This window comes from Aythya ferina (assembly GCF_964211825.1).
Source record: "Aythya ferina genome assembly, chromosome: 2".
Classification (NCBI taxonomy): domain Eukaryota; kingdom Metazoa; phylum Chordata; class Aves; order Anseriformes; family Anatidae; genus Aythya; species Aythya ferina.
The window spans coordinates 135,253,782-135,266,377 of NC_140297.1; positions in this window are offsets into that span (position 1 = coordinate 135,253,782).

Here is a 12,596-nt window from a genome sequence, read left to right on the forward strand (position 1 = left end):
TTCTTTGCTGCAACCTCTGAATTTTGTTTTTCTGAAATCAGGTATGCGGAATTGGATACTGTCCCTGAAGTAGAGGCTGATAGATAAAGATGTGTTCTTGGAGCCTTGTCTCATAACACACCATCTTCCAGCTCGTTTCCTGGTGCACAGTGCACCATCATTCTTACACTAATGCTAACCCACTTGCTGCCATTTTGATATGACTTGAAGTCATTTCTTCCAAGTGTATTACACTCAGACATGTTTCTTCTGACTCATGTCATCTATTCTCCCAAGATTATCATGTAAAACAGTTACTTCTTTACTCATGTCAACCATCTCCCTTACCTAAATCAGCACTAATTACTAATATGTATGTACAAATAAATATTAAATATCTCCTGCTACTCCAGAACAGCTCCTGACAAAAAAATCAATGAGGCAACAAAGATGAAGGTACAGTTTCTCATAGGGCTGTTGTGCTTTTGTAAGAAGTGTGTCAAGCACTGCAAAACAGGTTTCCACAATTCAGCACAATTTTTCATGTGGCTGATGTATCAAAATGATACACAGACAGTGAGTGATGTAGTCTCATATAGCCTTCTAGTATTTTTGCAGGGTTAAATACACTAAGGACAAATTAAACAGTAAAGACCTTACGTGTATATTTCACAGGGGCTGTAGGCTGTGCTGCTGCTGTCAGTGTATAATGGAAGGAGAACTGGCAGGAGCAGAAATAGGGCATGAAGTGGAAAGAAGTTGTGTGCGCCAGCTATTTTGAAAGCTTGTTGCTCCTGGTCCTGCTGGGAAGATGGGAATATTAGGGCTGGTAATGGCTGTTTTGAGGCACTGACCATCCCAGCAGGAACAGTTATCACCTCACATGCTGCCACCCGTGACTTGGCAGTACCAGCAGTAGCAGTGTGACCAGCTTTCCTGCATTCTGCCATAGGCAGAGAGGGAGCACTGGACCACAGCCATTTTGTAGAGCCCAGCAACCCGCTGTCATACTTTGCCTGTGCTTAGAGAGCATCCTGCTCCTGACTGTGGCAACTGAAAACATAAGTGAATGTTTTCTTTTTCCACTTTGTCCCTCCCAGTTTTCCTGGTGCTGGTTCCACCCTAGTAGAAATTTCTACTTCCTTTGATGTTATGTTCTTATATTACATGTTGATTATCCACTGTGCTCTCAAATATCCGATATACACAGTGATTAATTTGAAGAAACAATGACAGATTTATTCGTGAGAAATTAATTATATATAGCAAAGTAGAAAAAATAAAGCTTGCATTGGTGTGAGCATAATTCACATATAAAGAAAAATATAGCTTCAACTTGGTGAACTAATAGATTATTATTTATTTTTTTAACATTTGTGCTCGTGAAGTCTGCAGATCACACAGTCGCACTTACTGGCTCTAGTAGATACAGTTCAAGAAAACATAAAATATTTATGAAAGACAATATCCATATTGCACATGTAAAAATGAGCAATTGCACGTCTAAGTGAGCATGTAATTGTAATTTACGTGATTTTAGTTTCCAAATGGATGGCAGGTAGTAGCAAAGTAATGTCTGTGTGCTTAAGTGAAAAGACTAGCCTGGAGGCAGACTTGTAGCTGCAAGTTTAAAAAGACATTTTCAGTGTAATTTGTCAATCAGTTGTGCAGCCAAGTGCAATCAGTTTTTTTGCATATGTAACTATGATTTATTTAGCATTACTTGTTCGGGTGAGATTTTTATTTCTAAAGCCACTTTCAAAGTAAATTCAGCACAAAGGAAAAAACATTATTTTCAGTGTTACAGAACCTAAATTACAGAACCTAAACTGAACGGTGCCCTCAGAGCTGTATGAACTGAGTATTCTCAATGACTGTAGACACTGAACATCGTAATTTCAGCTGACCTTATTTTGTAGGCTCTGAGAATCACCTGCACTTCCAGCTTCACAGAGGAGATCCCAGAAGCTACTGGCAGGAGGATTAGAAGGCAGAAATGCCAATGGAACCAGTAGGATCTGTTATGTCACGGGTTTTACATGAGCATAAGGGGCTGCTGCCACACCAGCACAAGTGCTGAGCACTTCTCTGAGTTGCTCTTTTGGATTTGGGATGCTAACCTTTACCTCTTTTGAAGGATCTAGCATGTGGAGAGTACATCTAAGATGCAGAGCTTTATTTTGGTAAAATTGCATTGGATAATGTGGAAGATGTCATGGGATTGTTGATCCTAGAGATGGAAAACTGCTATACTGCTCTTGCCAGCTTAACTACCTTTGTGTATGAAGGAGGACATCCACAGACAAGAAGAAAATATCAAGATATCTATTGTTTGCCTATTTCATATTTTGCATTAACAAAAGCAGAAGAAAAGGTAGGAAAGATTTGTGGTCCTAAAAATATTCAACTAAGAATGAATAAATGAATGCATGAATGAAAATTAATCCACATTAAAACTATTCATTCATGTTTCTCAGGACTGAGATAATGATAATCTGTTTATGTCACAGATGGGAAAAGTAGTTATCAAAATTGTTGACAATTTTACTTTACATGCCAAATAGGCAGTACAATTCCAACATAACTGTTATGCATTCAGTAAGTGTATATATTTATGAGGGTAAGAATAACATTAATGAAAATTAATATATTGCCATACACCCCTGGAAATCAAATTTGCTTTGTCATCCTGAAATATATTTTTTGTAAAATGGCTAAATGGAAATTACCAAATATTGGAATGGAAGAATTCTGACCTCTTTTAGCTTTTCCTAAATGCAAGGTAGGACTGTTTTATAATGAAATAGAAGAAAGTTTCTTACCTGTATTGCCATTCAAGTTTTAATCTACTTATAAGAGATTAATATTTCTATAGCTTTTAGTTTAGTATCTGTCCTAAGACAGTTCCTTCTGTTTTTCTAGGTGGTAGCGTGTATCTGACAGCAATGACAAACTACCAGACAGCAGCCAGAGTGTAACTTAGCACTTACTGATCTTCTGCATTATGTAATGTCGTCTCTGGTTCTGTGTTCTTCTATGTACACGTGTATTAGGTTTTTAAAAGCACTGTACAGCAGAAGTGCTTTCCAGTCCTTCTGTCTTTGCACCTGTATTTGTACTCCAGAATGGCTCATGCATTGTGTAATATCCAGCAGATACGTGCTAATCTTGGAAAAGGACAGTGAGAACTACTGCAGCACCCTGCAGCCTCTTCCCAATTCATGCCTCCAATTCCCTCTGGAAGCAGGGCAAGGACAAAGAAAGGGGTGAGACTGTGTGTTGCCTAAAACTGAAACAGTACTGGGGTTCATCAAGGGAAAATGAATGCTTTGTGGGGCTTGGCGTTCCCTACTGGAGATTACCCAGCTAATAGAAGACAGAAACTGTGATATTTATGCTCCTATACATTTGTCATTTACTTACACTCAATCACCTCAGCTTGCCACTTCATCATAGCAGTGGACCCATCAAATTTTGGCTGGTAACATAACTTCGGACAGCAAGTTGATCTGGCCAAGTTGTTTTCCTTGCCTGGGTTTTATCCTGTATCTTACTGTGCTCTTCTGAAACGCTGACAAAGGTGAGGGAAAGGCAGAGGTCACCAAACAGCAAATACAAATAGGGAACAGGAGCAGGCACGAAACAAAATCATTGTTGATGCCCTCAACAAAACAGGTTTAATCAAAATCACACACACACAAAAAAAGTAAAAATAGTGCCTAGAAACTTTACTCTGGAACTGAAGCCCTACCACCACCACAAGAATCAAAGATAATTTGTTTTTTTGAATACCCAAGTCTGTTTAGCGTGTAAATTGGAAAAAGTTCTCTGTCTGCAAAACGAACAGCGGAAGTCTTTGACATTACTGAGAATGAGCACGGTATTTTTGTGGTCCCCTAACTGGCACAATCAGAAGGATTTTAGACTCATTGCACTAAAAATGAGAAGAAAACATAAAAAGTCAGATCAAGTTCTCATCTCTAAGGAGGAAATACCATTTGTTAACCAGGCTGTTCTCTGAGCATACACTCAGAGATTTAAATTGTAAATTTTATCATCTTCTTCCTTTGCCTGCTCTCAAAAATCAAATCAGCGTTTGCAACAGTCCAATACACTTAATGCTGCATTAAAAAAAATGTGAGCTATTTTGGGCATAACAGGATTACAAACTGCTCTGTGGTAATGTGTTGGCTGTCGGGGCTGAAGTTCCTGCTCTTATCACTGCACTGCTGGCTGGGTGTGGGGCAGCCGGGATCTTTGGCTTAGGAACGGGCAGTGGCACACACGCCACAGCACCAGTCTTAGGTCTGTGCGTGACAGCAGACTGCTTTATCCATAGCCAGTGAAGCATGACATAAAAACCCTCCACTCCTAACCTGCTCTGTCTTCTTAACACTGAAAGCCCAGGGAAATGCAGCAGTTCACTTGACAAAGCCTGAATTAGAGGTGGCAATATTCTTTCTGTAATGCGTCAGGTAGAAAACTAGGGATTAGAAAGCTTTCATTTGCTCCCTCCCAAAATGAGATATATGCCAAGCTTTCAGTTTGGATCTCTTTAAATATTTTTTTTTCTTCAAGCCAATTGCACTAAATTGCATGAACTTTTGCTTTAGCTCCAGACCATCTGTAATGTAACTTGAAGGAGAAGGGGCTGCACAGTATTTTTTGTTCTGGTTTTATGAAGTTGGTTTAAAAATCACTATATATTTAACAATTATATTTTCTGCATTTTACTTCAAAACAAAGATGAAGAAAAAATATTTTTATTTTTATTTTCATTTTTTACTTTGGTAATGTGGTAAAAGCATTCTTGTTAAGCTTCCTCCTATAAGCACAATACCAGAACTATGTCGTGTCTCATGACTGGGCCATTTCTGCCTTTTCAAAATAAATCACAGTGTGCTTGTACATCTGAGGCTTTACTGTAAATGGCAGCTGCTACATTATATTCTTTCTAATTGGGAAGGAAAGCCCATATGTAATGTTTGTGTCTTCTTTTTGCTAACAGTCACAAACCATGTTGATTTGCTGAAAGCCTACCAGTCAGTGAAACCTATTGTATGCCAGTTCCCTTACTGGTGAAAGGGCATTTTAAACAAAACTGCAAGTATTTTGAATAGAAACGCAGATTCTCGTTATTTTATTTTATTTATATATATATATATATATATATATTTTTTTTTTTTTTTCTGGAAATCTGCAGCATCTGCACTACATTAATAAGATGTAATAAGATGTAATCTGCAATACATTAATAAGATCACTCTAGTGTTTTTCTAATCAGAATAAAATCAATGGATTTGGGGACAGTTCTTGTGCTAGCCCTCTATAACAGTACATAAATAGTGATGCTTACAGGGTGCATTTCATTAACCTTACTGGGGCTAGTGAAGAAGGCTGATAGCACACAAACTTAGGAAGAGATTAATGCATTGCAGCGATGAGAACCCTATGGGTTGTGGGTTATTTTTTGCTGTGCGCCAGATCTCTGGGCAAAATCTAAGCCATTTCAGAGCACACTTTGATTTTTCATTTACCATACATGCATTTTTAACAATTGTGCTTAGCTCTATCCAAGCGTCCAATTTAGACAATCTAAATATAGCATTGCATAGAATTGGTTTTGTGAAGTGGCATTTAATCAATTATAATTAAAAAAATGCAAAACTAAGATTGCTCTTGTAGCTCTTGTTCCTCAGTTGTTTTGGCCCTTGGGTGATGGGTTCAACTCCAAAATTTATATTGGCTCCCCTCTCTCTTGGGACACATAGGAGGTCCTCGGGCACCGTCAAGCTCAGGGCACTTCTGCTTGGAGTTCCAAAGTCCCTCGGTCACATAACATGGTGCTGATGGAGGGAATGTGTGGGGATCATGAGTACACTTGAATCTCAGAGAGGGCTCTTGCTTCTGCAGGTGTTCCAGCTCCTGATAGCTGACGCCAGGTAGACAGATGCAGACAGCAGCAGTTGCAAAGATTAAAGCCCAGCTTGTGGCCCAGGGTCTCCCCATCCTCATCCTTGGCTTTGAAGTCAGGTGGATAGGGATTGGGAGTACTAAAACTTCTCAGAGATGCTGCAACCCTCCACAGACTAGATGCTATGCCAAAAGGCATCCAACACACAGAAAAGGAGCAACCTGCATAAGGCATGGTTTAAGCAGAAATTAATGTTATCAACAACATTATCAAGTATTACTTCTTCATTTTCCATAGTGTGATTTCCTCTAGTCCTATTCCTTGGCCTGACTCTCACAAATTGTGCTTCCTGCATCTGCTTTTGTATCCCTATCCTCATCCAGGCTACTTCTTCATTCTCACTCTCCTTTTTACTTTTCTTCCTTCTCGTAGCCAATGAAATAGTCCACAGCACTGGAGGAGGCAATCTTTTTCTTCTCTCAGGTATGGGAGGAGGAGGAGTTAGGGAAAGCCATTTGTATTTCTTGTATGTCTGGAATGAAGGTACTGATTTGATCGATTCAGAGGAAGCAGGAGTTGTCCAGTATAAAACACATTTCCTGAGATTTCAGCTGACATCTTCTAACAAGTATCTACTGAGAACACACAAGGGAAATTTTTCAGAGTCTTGTAACTCAGCCATATTTCAGCACACGTTCTCAGGAGAGTTGAAAACATGCTGGACAGAATGCCAACTAATCTTGTGAAAGTGTGTCAACATATCGGGTAGGGATAGCTGGAATTTTCTGGCTCTGTTGTTATAAAGCATAAACAAATAGTGTTTTTTTTCCCCTGCTCACATTCCTGGAAAAACCTGCACTATTTAAACTGAAACTGCACTGGAAATATGCCTGAGACAGACACCTGTGATGGATTTTATTTTTCTTCATCTAAAAGGTTAATGTTTGACATTACAAGCATCAAATCTGAAATAAAAGACAGGTAAATCTTAGAGAAAAAAAAAAAAAAAAAAAGCTAAATGTAATTTTATAAAGCACACTTTCCAGTTCATTGGCCTTCCCATCAAAATAACAGTAGTGTGCATTTGTGTTAAGGGGTACAGGACCATCTTCTGCCTCCCTAAATAACAAAGGTACACAAACTGCAAACAGCACTGCAGGCTCTTACAGCCCTCTTCAGCACAGATTAGGGCTGGCTGAGTGATTTCTTGACAGGGAAAAAATTCAGAGAATGCCAGTTTAGCAAACTCAGATTTCTGAAGGGAAGGCTCCTACGGTGATTGCCTTTCCAATGAAACACAGACCCAGACCCCTCTGGAAAACCTGCACACTCTCTGTTGGCTCACCTGGGGGGTGTTTAGGGTGCCTTGCCATGCAGCCTGCTCAGGGTAAGAGGCTCCAAGCTTGCAGAGCTTCTCAGGAGGTACATGATACTGTTCTGATTGATATTCGATAGAAATTTTATTTGAGATTCATTCCTTCAAGGTGCTTTATATTTTACGTCTTTGAATAAAGAAATTCCTTAATTAGACAAAAATTCTAAGTATTTCAAGAGTTTGAGACTGGCAGATTTTACATACAGTAGTATCAGTTACAGATATAAAATTGAAAATGATACCAAAAAAAAACAAACCAAAAAAAAAAAAAAAAAAAAAAACCATGAAAATCTCATTACAAAAATAATAAGAACTCAAATTAATATTAAATAGGAAAATTTGGGGGGGCAAAGAGCATAAAATCAAATTCTCTGCTAATTTTCTATTTAGGTATCTACATTAATTTCCTTAATAAAGGTTTGAAAACATAGCTAGAAGGACATTACATGTGTAAGAGACTTCATTAAATAGCAGAGAAAGTTTAAAGATGTTGCTTTGGAAATACTACAAATTCAGCCTGGCCTTACTACGAAGGTAACGTGCTGCATGTCTTCAGGCCAGGACCCCTGAGCCTAGTAGCAACTTCTTTCTCATAGAGCTTCTACTCCAGTCAGTCTTGAAAATCCATCAGCCACATCATTTTTCCTAGTAAATAGTCCAAGGCAAATAAACAGCATGCCCTCTGAGGTGTTTTTCTAACCCCAATCCTCCGTCCCTCCCCCATTATTTTTTTTTAACATTAAGAAACATACTCAACTTTAAGCAAGCTGGAATGTCAATCATTTCATTACAAATTAATAGAAAGCCATACAAAGAGCTATTATTATATTTATTCTGAAATAAATTGTTGTTTCTCCATAAAAAGAGATGCACTTTTATTGAATAAAACCATAATATCCAACTGTCCTTATGAACCCATGCTTCTCATCCAGTTTTGTCCTTTAGCCATTGTTTATAGCTAGTGTTCTTAATAAAGCCATTGGATAAACATTTTACTAAATCATTGCAACGACATCTGATGCATCATCCAGATCAGCAATTTCCTACCCAGTACGCCGTCAGAGCTGCTACGTTTGTTCGCGAGATTTAGCTGAATGCACTTCTTGCTAATAATCTGTTAAAAAGGAACCCTAAAAACATCTGTGCAGGCCCAGATCAAGGAACTGTTTAGCTCAAATGTCCTTTTTTTTTGTTTTATTTTCCAAAAGCAGCCAACAGAGAATGCCTACAGATGAACAAAAAGCAGACAGTGACAGAGGGATACCTCCCTAGCAAACCTTTCAAGCTTCCAGTGAAGTGTAACACGACAAGCTGCGAGCTAATCAGGCTAACAAATAGCTTCATTGTTCCCCCCAAAAAAGCCCCTTTGTGATTAAAGCTGTAAGGAACTGAGTCTAGATATTCTTTCGTGGTGGCTCAAATAACCATAACAAAATCTTGCAAGCAATTTCAATTGGCTTAAGTTCCTCTCTCCCCTCTCCTTCGTGACCTCCAGCCTTTTGTTCCTTCATCTTCAAGCAATCAGCTGCACGTCAACCGCGCCAACAAAATCACTGAAAGCAATCTGAATCGAGGTGGTGTTAAAGGTATTTTCTACTAAGCTTTTTCCTCCAGTGATGTTCTTAAAGTGCAATTGCTGACAGCCCTCTGACAGTACAGCACTGCTGCTGAGCCACGGTACGGGGACAGACACCAGTGAAGGGCTAAGGAATGGGGACAGTTTAATCTGACCTGGCTAAGACAAATGCATATTTTAACTTTATTAGAAAGAAAAGAATCCTTGGTATTGACATGGCTTAATGAGCATCCAGATTTGAAAAATTACACAGCATACCAAATGCCATGATTGAAGTTTTCTATTGCAAATAAAAGAACAATTCTCATTTCTTCAACGCTGATCTATTTCTTCATTTTTTATTTTTTTTAAAGAGAAACCTCAGACCCTGCCATCATGAACCAAAATCACACAAAGAAAATAAGCAGAGAGACAGGCTGGGTTAACTGAAATATTTAAAATCTCAGAAAAGCAAACAGTTTGCTCCACAAGTGAGTGAACCAATTGAGTTTGCTTTCAATACAAACTCACATTTTCTTTCCTATAGCCTTGCCCTTTGTAGTTCACAGTCACACCCCCACCACTGTCCCCCTAGATGATGCAGGTTGATTCCCCAGGCCACAAGGCAAACAGCCCTTCACTGGCCTGCCCTCCAGCTCAGGCACTGAGCTGCAGCTCTCTTCTGTGAAGCTCTTGTTTTGGATACTGTAATTCTTCTAAGCTTGAAATAAGAAAGGATTTTAGATGTTATGACAGAGTACTGATGAGCAAATAAAGTCAATCTCTAATTTTTTGGCCAAAAATGCAAACCAGTGAAGTAAATTTGATGTTTCACATTTTTTTTTGAGGGGAAAAAAAAAAAAAAAAAAAAAAAAAAAAAAAAAAAAAAGGTTAATGCAAATCAAACAGTCATCATTTGTCATTCTCTTATCTCCACATTCTTCACATGCAAAAATCAGAAAATGAAATCCTCAGTGACTTTCAACAACCCTGGGAAAGAAAGATTTCATGCATTAATAAAAAGGTGTTTGGGCTTTGTTTTGCTGCTTTTTATTTAATTCCTGGTATGATCTAAGGGGAAAATATTGTTTCAGTGTTAGAGCAATAATACAATAAAGAGACCTTCACAGAAGAAAAGACTGTCCAGGTTGGTACATAGCAAGGATGGCACTGCATCAATCCGCTCTTCTGGAACTTGGTTCCAGATCTGAAGGTCTTGGTCAAAAGTGCCTTGTTTTCATGATGGCCTAATTTAAAAAAAATAATAATAATCTCCAATAATCTTTAATGCATCTATAAATTATTCTAATGATTGCTTAAAAACTTTTAAGTCAGTGTTTTAGGCATCAGAAGCTACCAGAAGTACCTTAGAACCACCATGATGGGGAACAAAGCTATGAGAGGTGTGACTTTTCCTCTCCTGGCACAACTATGCACATTAATATCCCATTCATAATGGGCACTGTTATAGCTTCATGGCTGCCTCACAACAGCATTTTAACTTTTCTTACAGTTTTGCCCAAGTTTCTAGTCTAACTTAAGACTCTTTTGCAATCTATGTCATGTCTTTGCCATGTCCACTTTTTATCTCCTGGTTATGTGTTGCAGCCTTGTCTTTATTTGAATGTTCCCTTGCCAAAAGCATGAGAAGACAGAGAAGACTGGTTATCCTTTTCAATTTTCCATATTAGAAGCAATCAGTTGTTATCTTACTTGAAGTGCACCATCCCAAACTGGAGACAGCGATTCAGCCAGGGCTTTTGTAATACAGCAGAGAAGCAGAAATGAGTTTCATCACCTACTCAGTGCTCCCAGCCCACTGTCATGCTGGTGAAAGCATTTTAGAAAGCATTCCTTCCTTGCTACGGAATTTTGCAATGGATTTTATTTGCATTTTTCCCTCAATTTAAGAATTTGACTTTGAATCCAACTGGTCAACTTGCTTTCAGTTTGCATCAGCTTTTTATCATCAGCTAAAAACGAAACCCATTATGTGAGGAACACACAAACTATACAAGAGCATTAAGTATTTCTAAGTGGCAAATACATGCCAACTACCTCCCCCCAGTTTCATAATTTTGAATAATTTTACTGCTGTGCTTCATAAGCTGGCTTAGAAGAACATTTCACAAATATTTTTAGAAGCCTTGCTGATGATTAGGGAGCATGCTGCATTCAGTGCAATATTTTTGCCCTGCCTTGAAAGGCAGTTAGCTTGATCTAACACGACAACTCATCTTTGCTGCTACTCAAGTATTTATTTTTTCAAGTCCATATAGTTAGTTACAGGGATTTTCTAACATTTGATAGTAAGCTGCTGCCTTGTCTTGCCCTCTGTGTGTGAAGACATACACTCTTTGAAAGACCAAAAAAAAATTAAATATTGCACATCACCCAGTTTCCAACAATAATGGCTCCAAGGTTGTTTCAGCACCTTATCTAAGCACTTCAGAATGAATTTCTTATCTGGCTGATTTGAAACCTTTATCTCCTTTCAACGTGCTACTGATGTCAAAGATCTCCTGATAATCAAAAAAAAAAAAAAACCTGAAATGCTTTCAGAAATGCTATCTTCTAGTCTTTATTTTTAAAGTAAGATATCTCACCATTGATGAGGGACTCAAACAAAACCACTGAGATGGTCATAGTGTGTTCATAATTAGAAAATACGTTTTTTAAGGTCTATAAGTTTTTAATCAGTTTGTATAAAAATTCTTGGGTGGGAAGGAGAGTAACAAAAAGGGGAAAGATAAAACCTGAAAGCACAGGAGCCCTTCATTGTGTTCAGAAAGCCAATTTCCCTACCCAATACAAAATAATACCATCACAGAAGAGACCAATAAGAGTCAACAAAATAAACTGGTGATTAAAAACAAACCTTGAACTTTTTCCGGAAGGACAGGACAGGATTCTTTAAGTTTAAAGCTTAGAGGAAGGTTTAATGGACTGAGATGTAATCTGGCACAGAAGACAAGGACTGCCTGCAAACAAGCCTGCTTACAAGTTACCAGGAACTGGAATAGATTCAAGTGCCTTTGATTTCTATATTAACTTTGTGTTTTAAAATCATGACTTTTCTGTACCAGAAAGTGGCTGAAATGTAATGACAACATTTTATATTTTTATAGAAATAACTACAGCAGCTTACTCTGCAAAAGGAAACTGTAGTAGATACTTTGTCTGCATCAAGACAATAGCACAAATAAATTATGCTGTCCATATATATTCCCTTCCACTCAAGTGAATGAGAAGAAAAAGGAGAAGTATGAGCTAGGAAATAAAGCACAGGTTAACAGAGGGGGAAAAAAAAAAAATGATTCATTGATCTAACATTATAGCCAGCTTTTTTTTTTTTTTTAACCTCTTAAGTTACAAGAACAGTGGATGATTTTCTGTGTGATTTTCTGTACAACCCTGATCTACTTTTTTTCAGGATGTAGCGTACAGTATTTTGAAATACAACCAGAAAAAAAGTATTCAAAGATTTAAGATGCAAGGGAGCACAGTAATCCACAGAGTACATTACCATATTCCCCTCAATACGCCATTGACTAAGGAGAACCTTACTAACCTCAACAGTGGTCTCATCCCTTATTTATTTTCTCCAAATTCTACCAAAACCATGAGGAAAACAGCAGCTTGTTCATGTTCCTGAAGCTGCCATTTGGAAAAAAGGCAAAGCTCACTCCTGTTGCACAATATCTATGTTGTTTCTACACATCATTAATGAATTCTTCCACTTCTGTGTTTTTGTTTATAAATAACAAGATATA